This window comes from Suricata suricatta, chromosome 3 (assembly GCF_006229205.1).
Source record: "Suricata suricatta isolate VVHF042 chromosome 3, meerkat_22Aug2017_6uvM2_HiC, whole genome shotgun sequence".
NCBI lineage: Eukaryota > Metazoa > Chordata > Mammalia > Carnivora > Herpestidae > Suricata > Suricata suricatta.
Genome location: NC_043702.1, coordinates 104018963 through 104042165, shown reverse-complemented (window position 1 = coordinate 104042165; position 23203 = coordinate 104018963). Strand labels below are relative to the sequence as shown.

Sequence of the window (23203 nt, the reverse complement as noted above, 5' to 3'; positions counted from 1 at the left end):
CTGGAAAACTCTTTTGTTGAGCAATGTAACAGATGACTTCATAAGAGGGCATCATTTGAGCAGGACCTGAACAAAAGCAGAGAAGAGAAAGCATGTGCAATTTGGCTGGTAGATGGGTTTGGCCCATGATATTTTGGTTGAAAAATGGAGGCCATTTCTAAGGACAAAGGAGACCAACTGAGGAGATAGGTTTTGTATGCAAAATATTATGAGATAAGACAATAAAAATGTATGAGGAGATCAGATTAAGAATGATATTGAGGGGCGCCTGGGTGGCTCAGTCGGTTAAGCCTCCGACTTCGGCTCAGGTCAGCTCTCACCTTTGTGGGTTTGAGCCCTGCATCAGGCTCTGTGCTAACCGCTGGCTCAGAGCCTGGAGCCTGTTTCCGGTTCTGTGTCTCCTTCTCTCTCTGTGCCTCCCACTCTCATGCTCTGTCTCTCTCTGTATCAAAAATAAATAAAAACATTTAAAAAAATTAAAAAAAAGAATGATATTGAAGGAAGTGATAATTACTTTATCTGCTATTATGTTCCTTTAGAGTAAATCACAATCATGACAAATGCCACAGATTCTCCGGCCCATGGCTCCCATATTGCTAGTAATCTCTCAGTGACTTTTATGTACCATCCATTGTGCAAGGCATTTTATATACAGTATGTTAAAAATTGCCCCAACAACCCTAAACTGAAAGATAGTCTGACATTAGCCTAGGTCGGATAAGTAAAGAAAGAATCTAATTGAATTCTATGACTCCAAAAAGCCATCCCATTCTCCAACTCTACATGATTACAAGCAAGGTTTAGTGTTTCCAACACCCCTTAGGCATCAGATAATCCTCCCTTCTCATGTTATTGTCACAAGATGTGGCAGACTGAGCTTAACATTCCCCATCTATCTCAAATTACACTTAGATTAATAATCATGATTTTGTGAAAAAGACGATTACTTCTCTGGTTCTGGCCCCTGCCCCCCATGCCTTGCAGAAGATGGAACTTAATGGTCTGTGACAAACTTTGAGAAAAAAAAAATTCACTCCATAGTTGGAAAGCAACATTTCTTTGAGTTTTGTCTCTTAAACAGCTTGAAAATTCCCAAGAAATACGTTTCTTACAGACCTGGCTTCTCTCACAGCTCCTGCACTGACATCACACCCTCTGGAAAGAGACTGAGCTGTGTTTGAAGGAGAATTTTAGGGTGATGAGGTCCGCAGATTATTTTTTTTTCCACACCATTTCATGAAATAGTAAATGTTTCTAACAACCCAAATTGCGAAATGAATGAGGATGTATGCTTTTCACCCCATGTGGTTCTCTCTATTTAGCAAGATTATTTCCTGGTTTCATTGACACAAATCACTTTTTAATGATCTTTCCCATTCAGACATTTGATCTCCTAAAGAGCTGTTGGGTGTATTCAGTGATATTTAATGAACAAGAGCTGCGCAGAATATAAAGTGAGGGAGGGAATGGTCCACTGACTCTGGTTCAGGCACCATTCAAATATCTTCAGACCTAATATTCTTTTTTAACGTGGGTCCTTTGAAGTTATCTTTGTGTGATTTCTAGAGCAAGTAGCAGCCCCTGCTCACTGATTGGAAAGGTTCTGTCAGCTTTGTGGGCATTAAAGTCCTCAGAGAACAGACTCTGGCAGTGAGTTAAGATGATCAGACACAGTAGGTTAAATTTCCCTTGGAGAATCGTTCTTAAGATAGCACATCAAGAGACAAATACATCACCAAATTATGTCTGCATCCTGACAGAAGACACGGGGAGAGAAAAATCATTCTCTTGGCGAGTGGCCCTTAGGTCTCCCTGAGATGAAACAGTCTTACTCTGTGAAGAAAGCGGTTTTCTTTCTTTTTTTTTTTTTTCACATTCCTTTCTACCACTGCTTCTCCCATTCACTTTTCCCGGATGATGTATTACCATTTCAAAAACATGCATTCAGTGTTCATTTGTGGCTCTTTTCCACTGACCCCTGTAAAGATATGATAAACAGATATGAAACAGAAACATGCATGGGATCACCTGACAGAAATGGTAGATAGAGTTTTTCTACAAAGCACTGACGACATCTTCATGATACACCTAATAGACCAAGCCCCGTGAAGACATTTCTTCCTCAGATCTAGCAGGCATACTCACATGTACATAAGGGTTTGCAAGTATTGCCATTTATAACTACCATCTGAGGGCTTGACGCTCCCATATTCCTTAAAAATATTTTGTGTGTGTGTTTTAATTCTATTTTTCAACTAAAGACTGAATTTCTTGAGTACAAAATCTGCCTGTCTGAATCCTAGATCTCTGTTATTCAAGACTTCATTCTTCATCAATTTGCTTTCTGACATATCATATCAGATATGTTATGGTACAGATGGAGATACTTTGATTCACCTACCAACCCTCCAGTTGACTCATCATTTGTATCCATTCTATGAAAATGCCGTTAAAATTTCTTATCTTTTTATTTTTTTAAACTTTTAAAAATGTTTACTTATTTATTTATTTTTTTGAGAGAGAAAGAGTGAGCAGGCGAGGGGCAGAGAGAAAGGGAGACACAGATAAGTTACCTTGGGAGTCACCTTGGCATGGTGACCGAGGGGCCATTTTGCTGTGGGTTGGAAAAACACCATGCACCAACGACCCCCACCCTTCATCCGCAGACCTGGAATGTTCCAAGCCAGTTTGAAAACAGCCAATCATGGAGCCCCAGCTTCCCACCACCCTGACAGAGGAGGCAACCTATCCCATCCCACCACGTCCCTAAAGTGCCCTTATTTGGTGGTCTGCCCTCCCAGGACCAGACCAGAAGTCTTTCACCCATAAAGTACCTCGCCCCTCCCATACCAGACTTGCCTTCCCTGACTCTCCACTCCCGGAGTCACGGAACCTCGCCCGGGAATCGCAGATCCCAATAAAGGCCTTCTTGGCTCCATAACTTTGTCTCTTTCTTTCCTCTCATCTCTGCCTCCATCCATTAAATCTTACAACAGAATATGTGCTGAGCTGTCAGTACAGAGCCCCATGCGAGATTTGAACCCATGAACCTTGAGATGATTTCCTGAGCCAAAGTCAGATGCTCATCCGATCGAGACACCCAGGAACCCCTAAACTTTAAAAAGTTTAATTTTGGAAATATATTTTCAAATTCTCATGACTTTATCAGACAATTAGCAAACCAGACACAATGCTCTCCTGTGAATTCCTCAGCTATTGGATATCCTTTTTTGGTTCCTTTCATAGCATTGATCGGATTTCAAGTCTCAGTGGGTTGTAATTATTCTGTTTTCATAAATTTCTGTTTAACAGCCTGTGTTGTATTCCAAAACTGTCTACTGAGGGAGCAGCCAGGGCAAATGCTGCAAGTGATAAGGGGTTTTCCTCAGGGCCTTGGGATCATCCTGCTCTTCTCCCCGCCTCCATGTGGTAGCTGAGTTAGCAATTTCCCTCTCACCTGACCTTTGAGCAAAAGCTCTTGCAGACAGTTTCTTTGTGTGAGCAAGGCAGGGTGAGGGTGGAGCAGGGAGAGGAAGCCTGAAGGTTTATTTTCTATGAATATAAAGCCTTTAGCTTCTTGACTTCTTTCATCTGATGGTAAAAAGTTTGTGTTTTTGATTTTGGCTCAGGTCATGATCTCATGGTTCATGGGTTCAAGCTCCATGAGCAACACAGAACCTGCTTGGGATTCTCCTTCTCTCTCTCTCACTGCCTCTCCCTTGCCCATGCTCTTTCTCTCTCTTTCAAAATAAATAAATAAGTAAATAAATAAAATAAACATTAAAAATTTTTCTCCAGGTCTCCTCTTTTTTTTATAATTTGTTTAACATTTATTTATTTTTGAAAGAGAGAGACAGATCATGAGCAGGGTAGAGGCAGAGAGAAAGGGAGACACAGAATCTGAGCAGGTTCCAGGCTCTGAGCTGTCAGCACAGAGCCTGACGCAGGGCTCGAACCCATGAGCCATGTGATCATGACCTGAGCCGAAGTTGGACGGTTAACTGACTGAGCCACCGAGGCACCCCAACCAAAACTTTCTACTGTATTTCAGGTAGTGCTGTTCCCCAGATTTATGTCTATGTATATTACTCATTTTGTTTTTTAAATTTGGAAATTCTTTAATATGTAAAGCCTGTGAATGACACTTTTTAACTTTCTCCAACAGAGTATTTGCTCAGTAAAGATTTATGGAACACCTACCATGTAATGCTTACATTCCAGGGCTTATGGGTCAGATTGGAGAAAAAGATAACTAAAAAAAAAAAAAACCAAATAGATATAGTCTAATTGATGTGGTTTGAAGTTTGGGTCCACGAGCGAATGGTCAAGAAAATTTTTGAGGCATTTTTGGAGCAAAAAGATGTTTTTATTTTAGCAAGGGCACAAGGACCCATGGGCAAAATGAGCTACCTTGGAAGGAGTGACTGGTCATATTAGATGCTTTAGCCAGTGAAAACGAGGGCAGTGTTAAGGCTCTAGGAAAGTGAGTCTAGGTTTCTGGAGGTGTTGCTATTGATAAAGGTTTTTTTTTTTCTTATAAATCATTAAGACAGTTGCAGACAGATGGAGATCATGTCCATCATGACTGTGATCTCCATTTGGTTTTCCTTTTCTTTTGGGCAACATGGAGTGCTGAGTAAGGTCAGCACATCCCACGGATGGGGGCAGGGGGAGGAGGGGATAGATGCAGGATGTTGGCTTTGTCAGCTTGCCTTCTGCTCACTTATCATGACAAATGTAAAGTACGTCCAAAATTAAAAGAAGGAAAGAGAAAGAAAGAAAGAAAGAAAGAAAGAAAGAAAGAAAGAAAGAAAGAAAGGAAGAAAGAAAGAAAGGAAGAAAGAAAGAAAGGAAGGATGGAAGGAAGGAAGAAAAAGAAAGGTATGGAGGGAAGAAGGAAAAAAAGAAGGAAGGAAGGAAGGTAGAAATAAGGGAAGAAAAAGGGGAAGGAAAAAAGATCAGGGGAAGTGATAAAGAGTGATCAGGGATATCGTCTCATACTTTGCAGAGAGCAAAGAATCCATGAGGATGTCATTTGAGCAGCCACATGAATGAAGTAAAGGAAGGAAACATGGATACATATGGAAGAAAAGGAATGGCAGGTGCAGAGCTCTGAGTTAGGGAATGTTGGACATGGATTCAAGGTAAGGAATTGGAAGGCCATGCTAGGTAGAGTTTTGTAAGCAACCAGGAAAAGAATAGTAGGTTGGCTTGAACAGTTTCAGACCAACATGCATTATGGAGTTTTTTTCTGTTATTTCAAATATATTATTGTGTTGTCAGCATATCAAAGGCACTATCTTCATGCAGTAAAGGGGCTTAATTGTTTTTAGCATTTCCCATTGATATTTTCCTCTTATGACATTTATTAATATTACAAAGAATCCATGGTTTGTAGATGCATGTTTCTTGGGAATTTTGCAATGGGAACAGGTTTTGCTGCCTAATTGTGATATCATGATTTTGACTCCAAGGTCAGGTCTGCATTTTCCAAGTTCTAATTAAAATGCCTTTTTTATTCTTTCAAATCTTGACCCAATCAAATGCATTCCACTGTTTCCTCGTTTCTCCACTGGACATAAACAGTAAGATAAGTCCTCGATCCACAATTTAAGGAATAGAAAAGGATGAAATTCTTTCAAAATTGGTCTATAGTGACTGTCAGCCATACAGCCCAGAGGTCAAAGCAGTTGTTAATAATCTGGTGCCATATGAATATCAGGCCTTCATATGAATTCTGACTGTGCTTATTTGATATTGTGTACTCTGTAATGATTCTAGTCAGAGATAAAAGTCATCTGTATTGGAATTTCACGTTTCCCTTCCATTCTGTATTTCTAAAATCTAGGATACTTTAAAATACTTTTATTTCTATAGTAACACATTTATGTAAACCCAATGCAATTTAGGAGAAAAAAATGAGAAATAGGTTTTATCAAAATATCTCTACCATGTGCTAGACACTTGCTATTCACGTTCATACATGAGTTTCATTTCATGCTGATTTCGTACTTGTGAGAGAGGTATTATTAATGTCATTTTTTACAAATAACAAAGTTAAAAATTGTGCTGCCTTATTTAGAGAAATGTAGTGGGGAGAGAAGAGAATCAAATTTCAAACTCACTTTCTAATGCTCAGATCAATAATAAATTATATCCATCAACCAATGTTTATAGTCAAACAACACAAACATGAATGATATGACTTTACCCTCAATAAGAGTACTGTTTAAGGTAAGCTTGGAATGCCTGTGTGGCTCAGTCAGTTAAGTATCTGACTTCAGCTCAGGTCATGATTTCACAGTTGGTTTGTGAGTTCGAGTCCTGCATCAAGCTCTGTGTTGACAGTTCAGAGTCTGGAGCCTGCTTATGTTCTCTCTCTCTCTCTCTCTCTCTCTCTCTCTCTCTCTCCCTCTCCTGTCCCCTCTCCTGCTCATGCTCTGTCTCTCTCTTTCTCATTATAAAGCTGAATAAACATTAAAATAAATTTAATGTTTAGGATTGTGCCCATAAAACAAAGGCTGACAAGTTAAGACGTTTTTCTATACATTGTAAAATATTATCCTTCATTTTTCAACAGCCTTAAGTGTACTGATAAGGAAATCAGTGTCCTGATGGATTAAATAGTTTGCCAAAGTCTCATAGTTGCCCAGTGACAGAAGTGAAATTCAGCTTCTCTGTAACCAGTGCATTTTCCGCAGAGCTCCCGTTGTCTCCCTATGCTTCACCTCTATCTATGCCCTTTGAATGGTAAGCTCAGTGAAGCTTTCTCTCTGGGGAAAATTACCTATCACTAGATATAAACTCAAGGACTTTGAAAATGAACGCCATCATGATTTTTTAAGATATATGTTGAGCTCACTTATCCTGCCTGATCAATATATGAATACAGTGGATGTAGCAGGGAGGGGAGATGTGCAAGAGGGAAGGAAAATAGTATTATGCAAAGTGAATACAGAAGGTGGTGACAAGTTCTGCATGATTTAAGAGCAGAGAAAAAAGATTGGTCTGATTTTCTTCAGGATGAACCCTTGGTCTATCCACATTTCACAAGGGAACGGTGCATCGCAGAAAATGAATGTATCTTCAGATTTTAATGTCATCACCATGGAAGTCACTGGAAGGTGTTGTTATGACCTTCCCCCGCACTGGAGGATTTCATGATGTATGTTCTGTTGATGAAAATTCAGAAGACCAGGGGAGCTGATGAAATACAGCTAAATGATTCAGAGAGTAAATATTAGGTTCAGTGCCTGATTGCCTCATATTTTAAATATTTCAATGTTCCCTGCATGACTGGACAGGACTACAGTACTCAGTATTTAGCAACTTCAGCCACAAAAACACCTTAATAGCATCATTCAAAATGTATACTGTCCTCTTTAGAGTAATGGGCTTTTGATGATAGTAATCAAAGAATGCTGCCTTTGTGGATAGAAGTCATAGCCATGTTGAGAAATGATGACTGTTAAGGACATTTCTTTTCAGTAATTGTGTGCTTTGTTCAGTCCTTTCTCTGATTTAAGCTCAGTGACAGTGGCGTTGGAGGGGACAGGGTTATTTTCCTCTTAACAGAATGGAACGTAGCATCAGGGAAGCAGATATCAGTGGCAGAGATATGTAAAATATGTGATCTGCAAAAATAAGGTGCAGTCTGAGAAACAGCCAATGGGAAATATTAGAGATTAGAAAGAGGGTGGGTTGCATACTAATGCATGCCAAGATTCAGAGAGCTGGGCTATGAACTTGGAAAATAGGATTTAGAGGAAGGACATGGGGAGAGTGATAGGCTGAGGGATAATGCATAATGCCCTTTGGGGTTGGGGGCTGGATTCTCTTGATCAATTTTGTAACCCAAAAAAGGGGACCAGATGCCAGGGACTGAGAGATGGGAACATTTAAACACAGAAAAGGTTCCTATTCTCCATGTAATGAGTATCTTTTAGTCTTCTATGTCAAGTGCCCTGGGGAGTAAACAGTTCTGTCAAAATGGAACAGATGAGGGTGGAAAGGAGAACTCTAGACTCTAAATGTTCTAGGTCTAGGATGCATTCGACTTTCCCCATTGTAAGAGTTCCCCAGGAGCCACATAAATATACAGGAGTAGTTTGGTACCTTGGAAAGGGTTTTGAACTGGGGGTCTGGGAGCATGGGCTTTACTTTTAGCTGTGCCACTTACAATTACCATAATCTTTGGCATTTTTTGAGATGCTGTTTCTGGCCTTGTTTATACCACATGCTTATAGATAGATGTATAGCCTTTGTTGACCACTTCTGATGTGCCCATCATATCATGTAAGCCTCACAAGAATCCATAAGGTATTATTCTCCTGCTATATTCATTTTAGAGATGACAAAGCTGAGGCCTGAAGAGTTTAAGTAACTTCTCACATTCCAGAATCCTGTGGAACAAGACTGCACTGCTTTGGAAGGTGATTAGTGGCTGTGGAGATGGTGGTGTGGCTTCGTGTTTTGTCCTGTCTACTTTTGTGAAACCACTTGATTAGGAATCTAATTGCAGCAAAGCCAGAAAAGTAAATAGAACTATTTCATGGCCCTTTACATCATGAGAAATAAAAGAAGGGAAAAACAGATATTTTAAAAGATGTGTCCTATAAACACGGGACCAAAATTCCTAGTCAATCTCTACACATGAATCTATCACCAACCATTACATTTTTTACTTGAATTCTTTTTAAAAATTGTTTAATATTTATTTATTTTTGAGAGAGATGCAGAGCTTAAGCAGGTAAGGGGCAGAGAGAAAGGGAGACATAGAATCCGAAGCAGGCTCCAGGCTCTGAGTGTCTGCACAGACACAGGCGTGGGGCTTGAACTCAGGAGCTGTGAGATGGTGACCTGAGCCAAAGTCAGACAGTTAACTGACTGAGCCACCCAGGTGCCCCTTGCATAAATTTTTTACCTTTTATTTCCCACCCATTTATTTTTAATTTTGAAAGATACCATTAAATTTACAAGTGATTTTACATTATTAGTTTCACTATATGTTTAGAATCCTTCACACAGTTACCTCCTTTTTTTCCCATTCACCAAAATACAGATGCCTGTGATATGAACTACACTGGCAATCTGTTCCGTTGTACATTTGTTTCAACATGTTCTGAGAGACTGAGTAAGTGGTGAATGTTTCTGGAAATAATCAAACACTAAAATTTTGGGTCAGAGTATTACCCTTAAACTGAGAGAGCCATCATTGTCAAATCATGGATCATTAACCATGTTAGACCAGGAAGAAAGCTTTCTGATGGCAGAGTCCAAATAACTGAGTTTTGTCCTGAGAAAACTGCTATCCAGCAATCCAGCAATGGAAACGTATCTTGGCCAAGTTCACACAAGTTAATGTCAAGGCAGGGACTGGAATTTGTGTTCTGGCTTCTGATTCACTGGACTTGCCTTACCTTTAACACTCTTGAAGGAGAACACAAGAGATTCCCAGGGATTGAAGTCTCATGAAAAACTGCTAACGGCAATGGTCTGCTTTAATGAAAACACACCTTCTTTTGAACTATTTTTTAAATTGAGGCAGTAAGAGAGAGTGACTACCCCTTCATGCATGGCAGACATCAGCAGTTGGTCATAATCATTTCCATGGGTCATAGTGTGATCTCATCATCTGTCTCCATGCGGTCTTCCAAATAGCCATCACTAGTTCATCTGGCCGGATTGGTGGCTGACTCACAGAGCAGCGCTGCAAAATGTACCTTTTTGTCAGTCTTGGCCAAAGGAAGTTTGGATACTGACTGCTGCCTACTGGCTCTGTGCCCTCCAGAAATCTACTATCTACCGGCTTCAATTTTCTCTATATACAAGAAGATGCAATAGGTACCTCTCCCAAAGGTAACGCTTCTCCAACGTTGGCACACAACAGATAATCCAGAGAGTTTATTTCATGCCAAAGGCCCAGTCTTACCGAAGTAAGCCTCCCCAGCTGGCTCCAATGGAAGCCTGTTTGAGAACTATTGTCCTCAAGGCAGGTGAGCATTTAATACTATCAGGCACAAAATAAGATCCAATGTATTATCACCGTCTTTTCCTGTATTAGATGATTTTAAGGTCCATTCTAATTTTAGATGTCTGTAATTCTGTGATTCTGAGAAAGGTGCTTCAGCAATATATAGGAAAGTTAACTGAAAAAGATTCTCAGTTTTACTCAAGTGAAATTAATAATGCTACAAAAATTGTGAAACAGGGGTTTAGTAAATATGCACCTTAATAGGCTTTAACTACCTATGCATAATTGCTATTTAATGACGAAATAGAAAACAATATAGAATAATGGGGATATTACACTGAGAAGAATAGAATTCTGTGTTTCTGTGTCAGTCATAAGGTTCAGTAATAAAAGCAAAGTAAATAAGTGGCTGCTTTAAGCCTTGTGAAATGTGCCCAAAGTGACAACTTCAGGACAGATGTTAATTCCTTCTAATTGACAGTTCGCAAGAAATCTCATTTCTGCAAGGCCTGAGCTGAGTGGCATGCGAGTAATTCCTTAATGAACCAAACCAACATTTTGTGCGAATTTTCATGGGAAGTAAATCTCATGAAACTCCATTTAAAGACAGTAAGACGCAAGGTGCTCCTCTGGTATTCCCACATGACCAACAATCTTCACCTTTAGATGTCTTGTGTAATGTCTGGGGTCTTTGAAACAAGTTACAAGGCCATGGCCATGGGGTTCATGTGATTTCACTAGGAAAAGAAACAGCTGAGAACCAGGGAGGTGAACATACCCGTTAAGCTTAAGACGAGGAGACACTTCAGGAATACAGTCCTACTAAGGACCAGGAAAGGAGGTGCAGCTTTGCAATGCAAGCTCAGAGCCAAAGCTGTTATTTATCTACTTATACTTCTGCAGCTGCAAACATGCACCTAGAAAATAAGTGTCTAGAGACACAAACACTTATAGCAGGTTAGGCTTTATTGTAGGCATTTTACTTATTTACATTCCACCTTAATCTAAAATTCTCATTAAAAAAAAAAGTATTGTTTCTATTTAGAAATCATGTCTGGAATGATTTGGAGGACCCAAGTGATTGTATGAGAAACCACCCTGAAAGCTCTCTATTGCTCTTTTCAGTTCATTTCCATGATCCAGAGTGAAATTGGTTTTCTGGATCTCACAGCATGGTTGGTTCAGCTTGACCTCAGCCATTACCCTCCTGTTGCTTTGATACATGCTGTCTTTTCCATCTTGTGTGGCTACCTTCTGGTAACATACCCCCAACCTTTGCCCCAAATCCTTTCCACTCTGTCTGGCTAGAACCAGCTTGCCTGGCCAGATCCTCCAGATTGCATCATTCACATATGTGCAAAAGGTATTCAAAATAAAAAACACTTTTTTGAACGAAAGCCTCTGTGATTATCCAAGTACGTTAAAACCTTTGGTTGTGGGTAACTTGTTCTGCTAGTCTTCTGTAAGACAAGCAAACATTTCTAATTTTAACTTGATAAACGAGCAATGTCTTGCAATATGAGTTGTACATGATGCTGACTGTTGCATGATCACTACTGAGCCAATGGTTCTTGAAATTTGCTTTGATATACAAGTGCTTTGGATTACAAGCATGTTTCCAGAACAAATGATGCTCTCAATCCAAGGCTTTAGTGTATTTGGTATCTTTTGGATGGAACATTTTTAGAGTCTCCAAAGTATTTTAGAAAGTACAGGATCTACTATAATGAAGGGTTCTTAATGGGTCAATTATTTCCAAGTTATGTCGAAGTTCTCCATACAATATGAACTGAAACTGTCTGAACCTCTATGCTGTGCAGTAATTATTTATACTACCTGTTAAATCCAAACGCACATGTGGCATGTTCATTCTATTTATTCTATTTCCCTATCTGCTTACACAGTGTTATTAATACGTGCTAAGTTCTCATTTAATAAAGTTATACCGACACAACTAACAGAATTCAGAGATTAACTTTCTTTTTTTTCATTATCACATTTCTTTCTTCTTTCCTGAGTTGTTATGAACTGGCTTTCTGAATATTTCATGTATCGTCTGCTTTATTCCTATTCCCATTGTTGAAATGCAAGGCTTTCCCTCTGTGCTGGGATATCGGGAGATATCTCTCCAGACATTCTGTCCTACTGCTCTCTCCACACTCCAGCAAAACACATCATCGTGATTTTCATTCCAACTGCCCAGAAACCTTTCAATGGCCTGAGTTAACAGGATCTGAGATGAGGAGAGGGAAGAGCACCAGGAAGCTGAAAAAGGACAGTAAATAGTGGGTGGTTCCAATGAATAGTTAGGTAGGCCACCCTTGTAGGGGTGACTTGTGTGTGCCCCTAAACATGACTAGGTGGGCTAAACCAGCTTTAAAGAGTTCACTTGGATGATTGAAAAAGGAGGTTCGGGATTTTATTGACAACTTGTCTTGATCCTACTGTCACTTTGTTGTAACCATACTGAAAACTTAGCAGATAAGGTTCAAACTTGAAAACAAATATATATACATGTACTAGTACATCAGAGGTGATTAACACCATGTGCCCTGGACTTTTTTGTCTTCATATCTCAAATTCCTCCTGGGTTCTTGATCAAATTAGTTTTGTGTTTATGCCAATTGCATCATTTTTAATAATCTTATAAGGAAACTATGCACTTTTTCAAGGAGTTTGTTCCTTAGGCAATGTCTATGAACAGAGAGTCTGAGGTCACATTTACTGAACTAGATTAGCAAAGACTTTCATTAATGTGCAGTGCTAGCCCTTGTTAAAGTACAGATCTTGTGTGCGTGCGTGTGAGTGTGTGTGTGTGTGTGTGTGTCTCGCCTTTGTGAGTCTTTGACCACATTTGCTTCCTTATCACTGTATCCTTTTTAATACCCATGCCTCTTCTACCTCCCATCTGCCTTTTAGGTTCAGCCCTGGACTGCCCAGGCATTTGCTGTCTTTAGGTTGCTCTCCAGTTGCCCAAAACCCAGTGAACCAAAATCAACACATCTCTTGCTAGACATTAATAATATTCCCATTTGCCAAGTTTGAAGTAGCAAAATTATCAGGATCTAATTATCCCTAATGATAATCTGCATTTACTTGGTTCTACCTTATGATTTAAAAGCAAGATGTTAACTAAGTTTTCAAAAATGCAAATTTGGGGGATACCTGGGTGGCTCAGTTGGTTGAGCATCCAACTTCAGCTCAGGTCATGATCTCACAGTTTGTGGGTTTGAGCCCTGTGTTGGGCTCTGTGCTGACAACTAGCTCAGAGCCTGGAGCCTGCTTCAGATTCTGTACCTCCTTCTCTCTCTGACCCTCCCCTGCTCATGCTCTCTCTCTCTGTCTCTCAAAAATAAATAAAAAACATAAAAAAATTTTAAAGTAAGATTCTATTGGGGGCATCTGAGTGGCTCAGTCAGTTAAGCATCCAACTCTAGATTTCAGCTCAGGTCATGATATCACAGTTCTGTGAGTTTGAGCCCCACAGTGCAGAGCCTGCTTGGGATTCTCTCACTCTCTCTCTGCCCCTCCCCTGGTCATACTCTCTCTCTCTCAAAATGAATAAATAAAACTTAAAAAAAAAGTAAGAGTCTATTAAGTGATTTTATACAAAGCAGTATTTGCCTGCCATCAACTGTTTTCTTAAAGAACAAGTCGGAATTTAACTCTCCAAATTTTAAAGTCAAGATTAAGAAAAAGGCAAAATAAAATAATAACTTAAACCCTAACCTTATAGCTAGAAAATACAATTCTTATCAGGTAAAAATTTGTGATCAGTGTATTAAGAGCCACGAAACAATAAAGAAAAGGCAACCAAACTGTAGAAAAATGAACAATAAACAGAAAGAGGCAAATTACAAAGAATTAAAACTATTACTACATTGAATATGATTTTCTAAGTTACTAGAAATCAGATTAAACAATACCATTCTCCATGTATCACAATTCATAGATTAAAATGTGTGAGAATAACAAGCCTCTGTCACTTAGGAAATTGAAACTTCTATGCATTTCCAGGGGGAATAAATTGGCATAGGCAAATTGAATGGCAATTTGAAGTTGCTATCAAAATACAAAGTATGAATATCACATGATCCAGTAAGATTTGAGGCATCCTTAGAAAAGCATTCACACAGCAAGATATGAAAGAGGATCCTTATTGAAGCAAAACCAACAAAACAAAATTGATTAAGAATGTAATTGCAAAATTACTATATTTATGTGTAGGGATATTATTCATAAGGTTGAAACTGACAGAAATATCTTGTTGAATAAAAGAAGCATCTGAGAGAATGATTTCTAGTGGATGATAGTTTATATAATTAAATACTATATATTTTGTGTGTGTGTGTACAATATAAATGTCAATGTATTATAAAGTGTTGAAAAAATCAATGATAAGCTAATAAGATTGATGTCTTAGAGAAGTAGACGGGATAAGGAGGCTGTACTTGAAGGCTGTAGTAAAGGATAATTTTGCATATCTATAATATTCTAATTTTTAGCAAAAGGAACAGATTCATGTATTTCCTTTGTAATTAAAAATTAATACTGTCTTTTATTACAAATAAAAGAAATAGAGATGTCCAATAAGGTGGAGCATACATCACAATTTGCAGCATGCTGTGAGGCTGTGTGAGTTTTGTTCATGTTGTTATTTTGCAATGCTAGTGCCTTATTGATTCTCGAGCACTGCTGATGCATACTGTCCAACTGTGGGAGGCTGTGTGACTTGTGGCCAAGCACATGGGCCTCCAGTCACATGGTGTGACTTCTGGGGTCACCACTTGCAGTTGCTCAGCGTTGTCCAGGTACTTAACCTGCGTCCCAACTCCAATGTATTCAATAGGACTATTCAATGAAAGCAAGACAAAATCAATAACAAAACTAAACACACAAACACACACGCACGAAAAACAAACAAAAACAAAAACAAAAACAAAAAAGTAGCAACCATGATAAATGGTGAGAATGAATGAGATCCTCGAGAAACATGCAGACCAAGATGAGGCAGATCTTGAACCCTCAGGACATAAGAGCTACTTTAGTTTCTTGTTGTGCAGAAAGCCTCCTGTTTTCATAGGTTTCTTTACACACACACACACACACACACACACACACAAACACACGCATGCATGCATACACACACGCACATTCACACACTTTGTTTTACAAGTGAATTCACACAAAAGCAACATTTGGACAATGATATAAAAATGTGAATTGGATACTTAAAAGAAGCATAAAGATGTAGTATTTTTAATATTTCCTTTTAAATTCATTCTTATGTTCATCTAAGATGAGAGAGAAAAGATCATTTGTTCTTTTCCATGAACTTGAAAAACCTCAGTGCTCATCAGGAAATTTGAATAAGTCATCACTTTATCATATGTTGAATGACATAATACACCAAAACACTACACAGAGTCAACTTAAAATTGGCTCCAGTGATTTACAACTTCAAACTCCTCATCTATTTTGGTTTTAGTTTGGATTTGTCACACACTGACATTTTTATATGTTACCAAAATGTCACCATACTAAGGCAAAAGAAGCTATTATATCAAGTGCCCTTGAAAGGCTTCCAGCTCCCAATTCTGCATTAGCTGTGTGGTTGATGTACATGACTTATAGGAGAAAATGACATTTGTTTTCATAGAGTTCAGAAGAAAATGTTAAATTTGAGAAGCTATGGGTTTATGAGGCAAGGGCCTTATCTCGATTGGATTCTTTCCACTCCATTTATCATCAATGAATATTATGAATCACACACACACACCACTTTGCATTTAAAGGGTAACTTTCAAACTAAGCATGGCTATCAAGAGTGTCTGCTAGTATAAATAAAAATATTTTGGTTTTCAGAATCTTCAATGACAGCCTAATTCCTATGGAATTCAAATTCCTCTTCTAGGCTTAAGGCTTGGAATAATTATTTGATTTCATCTTACCCATGTAACCCTAATTTGTGACTCTTTTATTCTAAGTCTTTGATAACTGTATTATCTTGAAAAACATGATAAGAATCACTTCTTTACCTTTTTGCTCCTTTGAACTACTTTTCCTCTCTTTTTTTAACCATTGAAATCTTCTGTCATCATTTGGGAGCCACTTCACACTTGCTACCTGACAATTCTAGGTCTCGTTACTCACTCTTCTAGATTTATGTAGAACACACTCTTCATATGAAGCCACAGAGGACTGAAGATCTATATGTTCCCTTCTCCTCTGCATAAATTAAGTGGAAAATCTTTGAGAACTAAGATTTGCAAACCGTTCCACTTATAAATGGCTTTATTTTGTAAGGATGATGAAAGAGGGAAGATTGCTTATATTTGGTTTTCACAAAGGATATTCCAGCAAATGGGTATGTAAAAAGATGCTCAGTCACTCATCAGGGAAATGCAAAACAAAACCACAAAGAAATATCACCTCACATCTGTCAGAATGGCTAAAATCAAAGAGGCAAGAGATGACAAGTGTTGGTGGAGATGTGGAGAAAAGGAAACCCTCACACACTGCTGGTGGGAATGTAAATTGGTGCAGACACTGTGGAAAACAGTATGGAGATTCCTTAAAAAAATAATATAGATAAATGAATGGATAAAGATGATCAGGGCATGCATGCACGCACACACACACACACACACACACACTGGATATTAATCATAAAAAAGAATGAAATCTTGCCATTTAGAGCATGAGTGGTGGTAGAGGCCATTATGCTAAGTGAAACACGTCAGTTAGAGAAAGACAAATACTCTATAATTTCAGTTAAATGTGGAATCTAAAAGACAAAAACAAACAAAAGGCAGAATCAGATCGACAAATACAGAGAGCAAAGTGACAGTTGCTAAAGAGGATGGAGTGGGGGGATGAGAAAATGGGTGAGAGGGAGGGGAAGGTATAGCTTCCTGTTATAGAAAGAGTTAAGTCCACAGGAGGAAATGTGCAGTGGAGGGGATCAAGTCAATGTTACAGTACTAGTGGTGTTCGATAACTCAGGGGAGCTAAGCCTGTGGTGCACACAGCATAAGGTAGAGGGGAGTAGAATTGCTGTGTCACACAACCGGAACTAATGTGATGTGGTATGTCCACTATACTTCAGTTAGAAATATTTTTTTTAGTTATTTAAAAATTTGAATTAAAAAATAAAAAGAATATTTCAAACTTATTCTGTAGGAGAGCCTCTGACTCCAAATAAATATTCAATAAACTCTTGGAGTTTATTGAGCTCCCAGTCTTCCATTAGCCCTCAGAATATGTTGATCAGGCTTGGAACCAAAGCCCTCAAGATTCTTATTAATAACATCAGGTATTGGTAAGAAATCAGGGAAAGCATTACAAAGGCCAAGATATGGAGACCATATGCTACTTGCAGTTTCGAGGTTTGGTGGCCAGGTAGAGGAGGAAGCCCAGGCCTGACATCATTGTTAAATCCTGTAGGAAATGTGTGGATCCAAAGGATCCAGAGAAAAAAATAAGCACACATATTCCTTTGTCAGAACATGAGTATCTATGTAGTTACGTACATCTCATATTGCCCATTGACTGAATTTCTGGAATACATAATCGAGTTTTCTATAGTAAATCATATTTAAATATAGACCCTTTTAAAGTAATCATGAACAGCAAGACAACGTACTCCACTGTCTACAGGGCTTGGAATTGAGGTACGGTGAAAGGAAAGAAATTGTTTCTTATACTGCAGAAGATCATAGCAGACACCCTCAGAACTCACGTTGCCAGGCTTTAGAGCCTGCCCCTTAGCAAGCCATGCCTATGCCCTGTATGTCTGAAGACATGGTCTTGCTTAAAGACCGATTTGCAACGAAGAGATCAATACTCCTAACTTGTTTCCTTTCTAATACTCCATTATTATAAAATTAAAAATAAGAATAACATTAAACATTGACGGTGTAGATCTTATATTGTTCTTAGAGATAATAAAAATATCATAAGGGATGTACATTATATGCTCTAGATGATGTTACTAAATTAAAAACTATTTCTGAAATAATCATGCTTAATATTTTCCCAAACTTTAGTCATATTAAAAATTAAAGCTTTATGCTAAGTGAAATAAGTCAGTCAGAGAAGGACAGATATCATATGTTTTCACTCATGTGGAACTTGAGAAACTTAGCAGAAGACCAGGGGGGAAGGGAAGGGGAAAAATAGTTTCAAACAGAGAGGCAGGGAGGCAAACCATAAAAGTCTCTTAAATACAGAGAACAACCTAAGGGTGGATGGAGGGTGGATAGGGAAGAGGGCAAAATGGGTGATGGGCACTGAGGAGGGCACTCGCTGGGATGAGCACTGGGTGTTGTATGTAAGCGATGAACCATGGGAATCTACCCCAAAAACCAAGAGCACATTTTACACACTGTATGTTAGCCAATTTGACAATAAATTATATGAACAATTATATCTTGATACATTTTAATACAGCTTTTAAAATTAAAAGTGTATTTTTCAAGTTAAAATTATATAACATATGCTAAGTCTCTCTTTTTGATTCAGAACATTGAAATCCTTGGACATCTGTAAAATGCACCTGCACTGTAATGGCCAATGTAAATGTTAGGAGTGGTGTTTCAGAATCTTAATCTCCATCTTTATTCACAGGAGAACTGGTGATTCCCAGAGAGGGTGAGGTAGTGAGATGTGGATCAATACAGTGGAGAGAGATGAAAAATAAAGTCTCTTTTAGATTTTTAATTTCTAAGCAGGCTATAGGTGGCCATGATAAACTTCCAAACATCTGGGTATGGGGGTAGCAGCAGACCAAAGCTTCCACATGTTCGGAGCCTCGGGCCTGCTGAGAATCAAAAGTCTTTGATTTGAGATGAGATTGACACCGCGGGATACTCAGCACTGTCTTCCTTCCAGGAAGTTACTTTGCTTTTCTGACCAACAGGAATCAGCACAGGAACACTGAGTAGTTTTGAGGAAGGTGAATAATATGAATATAAATAAGTATTGCTTCACAACAAATGAGGCAAGTGGACTAAATGATTTAGGGACAACTATAAGACTAGATATCGAAAGCCATACATTTAATGGACTTCTTGATACCAGTAAAGTGATCCCTGGAAACAGGATAAATGTACTGTAGGGTACTGATGAAGGTTTTTCATAATCTCAGACAAGGAAGCTTTTTACCTCATTAAGGAATTTTTCCTTTAGGTACATGGTACTTAAATAAAATTCCAGGATGTGAAGCATTGATTGGGTTGCTCAATATTTTGACAGACACTGAAAATGGGACAAGCCTCATTTAATTAATCTTAGCTTTAAAGTCTTTTGCAAACAAATAATTTCCAGTTTCTCTGGAACATAGGCATAGTATATAGAACGTTGATGTAAATGTTTTTGGAAATGATTATTGATGTAAACAAGTCAGTTTACCTGTAGGAATTATCCCAAGTATCTTTCTCGATACCAAGGAGGACACCCTTACCTGAAGGGGGATTCCATAAAGTGCTTGTATTGTAACTTAATGGGGTCCCCAAACTGCCCACAGTCCAGCTCCTCCTCCCACTGGGCTGGGATGCAGCATCCCAGAATTAAGTATCAATGCTCATCTCTTGCCAAGCTTGTCATCTGCTGAACATCCTTTTTTTTTTTTTTTTTTTTTCCTCAGCTCCCTGGTTTTAAGCTTTTCCATTGCTATTAACTAATCCACCTGGCTTTTTCATTATCATCCTTGTCTTTCCTGGAGAGACCTTTTCCTGATGAGGCAGTTGATACATTGGAACATGCAGACTGCGAAGTCAGATACTGATGGTTATCTGTCTTGGCCATAGTCACTGAATCTATTGAGCTTACAGTTTTTCATGTGTGGATGGGGATACTAAGTTCATACAAGGCATGCAGGTAAATATAGCACCTACTTTATTAACTTTTGTCAAAATCCTAAGTGAGTGAACATAAGTGAAGTGCTTACCATGGTGCTTGGCAGGCACTGATACAAGCTCTATTATTATTAATCATTATTGTTATTATTCAGAAATATATATACACTCTTGGCTTGCAGCATTAGACTGATTATTTGGTGGATAACCTTAGCTGGTTTGACAAAGACTGGTCGTCACATTTTACATAACTATTTTCCTCTTCTTCCAAGCTTTCAGAACCTCATATGTAACCTGCATTCATTCATTTGTTCATTTCTTCTTAGAGTCATTTATTCAATGAAAATTTGTTGAGGACTTGCTCTGTTCCAGACTCTGTGCTGGATCCTTATGAATACATATTAGTCCATATAATTCTCAAAATGACTAGCTACACAGGCATTTATGGTATTCATCTTAATAATAGGAAAACTGAATGGGAAGTCGAGAAACCTGTGGAGGTCCATTTGGAGTTCAGTGTATCTGATTCCAAATCTGGATGCCTCTCATTCCCCCAAACCAGCTTTAGGCAGTTTGCCTCTTGTGCTCTCAAAACCAAGCACAGAAACTAGTCAATTACATTTTACAAATAAGAATGTAAAATCTGAAAAAGATGATTAGTCTCTGTAACTTCCATGTACATGAAAGCTTTACGATTTCTCCAAATTACAATTCCGTGCTTCTGAGAATCCAGTCTCTGAAAGTGATGTTGTCATAGACAGACTCGGCAGTCATAGGCAGCCTCTGAAATGACTATTTGTCATTTGAAATGGTCTTCCTAGCTATATTAATGGCCACTCTCTGCACAATTGATCAGTTCAACTGGGTGGTTGATTCGATTTGGTCATCAGAACAGCCGTAGAAATCATATGCATCATTTTCCCCCCCAATCGAATGTTCCTGCTGAACAAGCAGAACCATAAGATTACATAGGGTGTTACAACCAGTGCGTTAGCTCTGTGCACACGTGGGTTGTTGAAGGGCTAACTCTTTCATTGACTTACTTGCCAGTTTCTGGGATACTTGGAGGGAGATGGCATGATGCATATTTTGTTTGTGTCTTGGCACTTGTATTAGTTTTTCTTGGGTAAAACAAACAAACAAAAGTTGAGAAAATTATCTTCCTAAACTTTCAATCAAAACTTGAAAAATGCCTAAAATTCATTTATTTTACACCATAAACTGAAATTCTTTTCTTGACATGTAAGAACAGAGGATGTTTGTCTGAATGGAGCATGGCTAGCATTTAGGCAACCTTTATGACCTCTTTTTTCTTTTCCACAAAAACAGCTCATATTAGGTGGAGCTCCAATTTTTGTCTTTTTGTTCTATCAGGATTTTAAATTTGCTTATCTGAATCTTATGTAAGGGGAATTTTGTCATTTTGGGATTTTGTGAGTTTATTTTTACATAACTTATCATGTTTTCTAAATAATATTCATGTATGCATAAATTTCCAATTCATTTGGACATATTCAGATGAATGATTGCTACAGCTTTGGCTTTTGAATATAAGCTATTCAAACATTTCCTCTGAATCTTCATGTTCATTTTATCCAGATTCTTCAAAATAATTAAAGCATGGGATAAAAAAAATTTTAAGAATAATACATGAACCAATAAAGAATTTCTTCTTCCTCTTTAGAACAAACTATTATTATCATTTATATTATTATTATTTAGATTCCATGAAAACAGTAACATGCAAAACACAAAATCCTCCTTTTCCTTTCATTACCATTTCTAGGAAGTATGATCATTTTGACAATATATCTTGGCATTATTCATGGCTTGAGTGACCTACACTTTACCTCTAGGTATCTACCCTGGACTTGAAAACTAGTTTTATAAATAAAACAGTATGGTATATCCACAAAGCATATTTTAGGTTGCTCTTTTGGTTGTTTGCTATATAGACATGTTTCCTGCATTCTTATTGATAATTATTCATTGCTTTCCTTTAAGCAATACTCTCCTTGGGGTTGTACCCTGAAGTTTTTACAATTGTCAATGTTTTACCAGAGGAGAATCAACCCAGTTGCCAGCAGGTTTTAGCTCATCATCCTTTTGTTCAAAGGCGCATTCTAATAAGAAATATTCTTGGGAGAGACTAGCCTATTGTAGGTCTTTCTTTTCTCCCCGCTGTTCCTGCTTATGACCTAGACATGTATTGGTTAGAGGTACGGAGACATCTAGAGAGCTATAATCATACCCATTTCATAACCTCATCCTTTCTCTTCTGCAATTTATTCCCTTGTCTAACCATTTGGGGCAAAAAGGTGTTTGGTTCCCTAAATTTCCAGATAAGTACATTAAATTTGGATGTGTAGTTTTGATCTTGTAATTATCAATCCCATGCTACCCACTGACCTTCCTCTCTCATCTTTGTTTTATTTTGTTATAAAATCAGTGCTAACTCTTAGAAAGCTTAACCCATTTATTATCACTTTGCAAATCAGAATGTCATTGCCTGTATAGAAAGCAATATGGTGAAATGTATCAAAAGTCTTAATAAAGGTTAAAAGCTTTCATCAAGTAATTTGTAGATTAATGAAAGTACAAATACATAATGCAATGTGATTCAGTCATTTATGTGTTTATCTCAAAGAGTTTTAAACATTTTTGAAATGCTAAGGAAATGGTTATTCAGCAAATATTTATTAAGCTTCATTATATGCCAAGTGCTGTTTCAGTGGTAAACAAAAAGATCAGTAAATTATATGAAAGTAGTGTCATGATTATTTGCAATTTAATATAAGGGGAAATGACCAAAATAGAGCAACAGAGATATTTGTGAGAGTCTATGGATACTTCCTACTTTTATAAAAATATTTTCCAATAAGCATAGTATATTTTTATAATTAATAAAAAACTAAAACTACTTATTTTAAAGGTATAATGCTAAGCAAATGACACCTTTTCCTCCATGTGCTTGTTTACCAGGTAGAGTAAGAAAGATAATAATAGATATTGTCTAATATATATTAATAATATCTAAAATTACCTATCTATTATTATACCTAAGATAGGCTGAGCCTGAGGCATTTGGAATATCAATGTAATGCATGCTTGGAGGGAATTTTGTAATGGTTCCTAAATACCTAATGATAGAATAACAGTACTAGAATCAAGAGGATGACTATATTAAATATAAATCCTAAGTTTCACTTCAAATCCATTGACCTAGAGATTTCAGACAAAAGTTACCTTAGCCGCTATTAGTGCTCAGTAGTTTGCTGCGAAAATATTTCATGAATCCTTAGCTGCTTATGACAACTAATTTTGTTATCTCACAGTTTCTGAGGGTAAGGAATTAGGAATCAATTCAGCAACT

The 23203-nt window shown here is 37.9% G+C and overlaps 2 long non-coding RNA genes across 5 annotated transcripts in view; one reads left to right on the top strand and one right to left on the bottom strand.

Moving 5' to 3' along the window:
- Positions 1 to 1338: 1338 nt before the first annotated feature.
- LOC115286565 lies at positions 1339 to 9516 on the bottom strand. Its single transcript, XR_003906137.1, has 2 exons — positions 9420 to 9516; positions 1339 to 1978 (listed from the first exon to the last, which is right to left on the bottom strand). It is a non-coding gene; the product is annotated as an uncharacterized LOC115286565 (long non-coding RNA).
- Positions 9517 to 9670: 154 nt separating this feature from the next.
- Positions 9671 to 23203, top strand: part of LOC115286564 — a 30772-nt gene continuing 17239 nt past the window's right edge. For all 4 annotated transcript variants that reach the window (XR_003906136.1, XR_003906135.1, XR_003906134.1 and 1 more), the window contains exon 1: positions 9671 to 9995. This is a non-coding gene — a long non-coding RNA (uncharacterized LOC115286564). The remainder of the gene's footprint in view (positions 9996 to 23203) is intronic.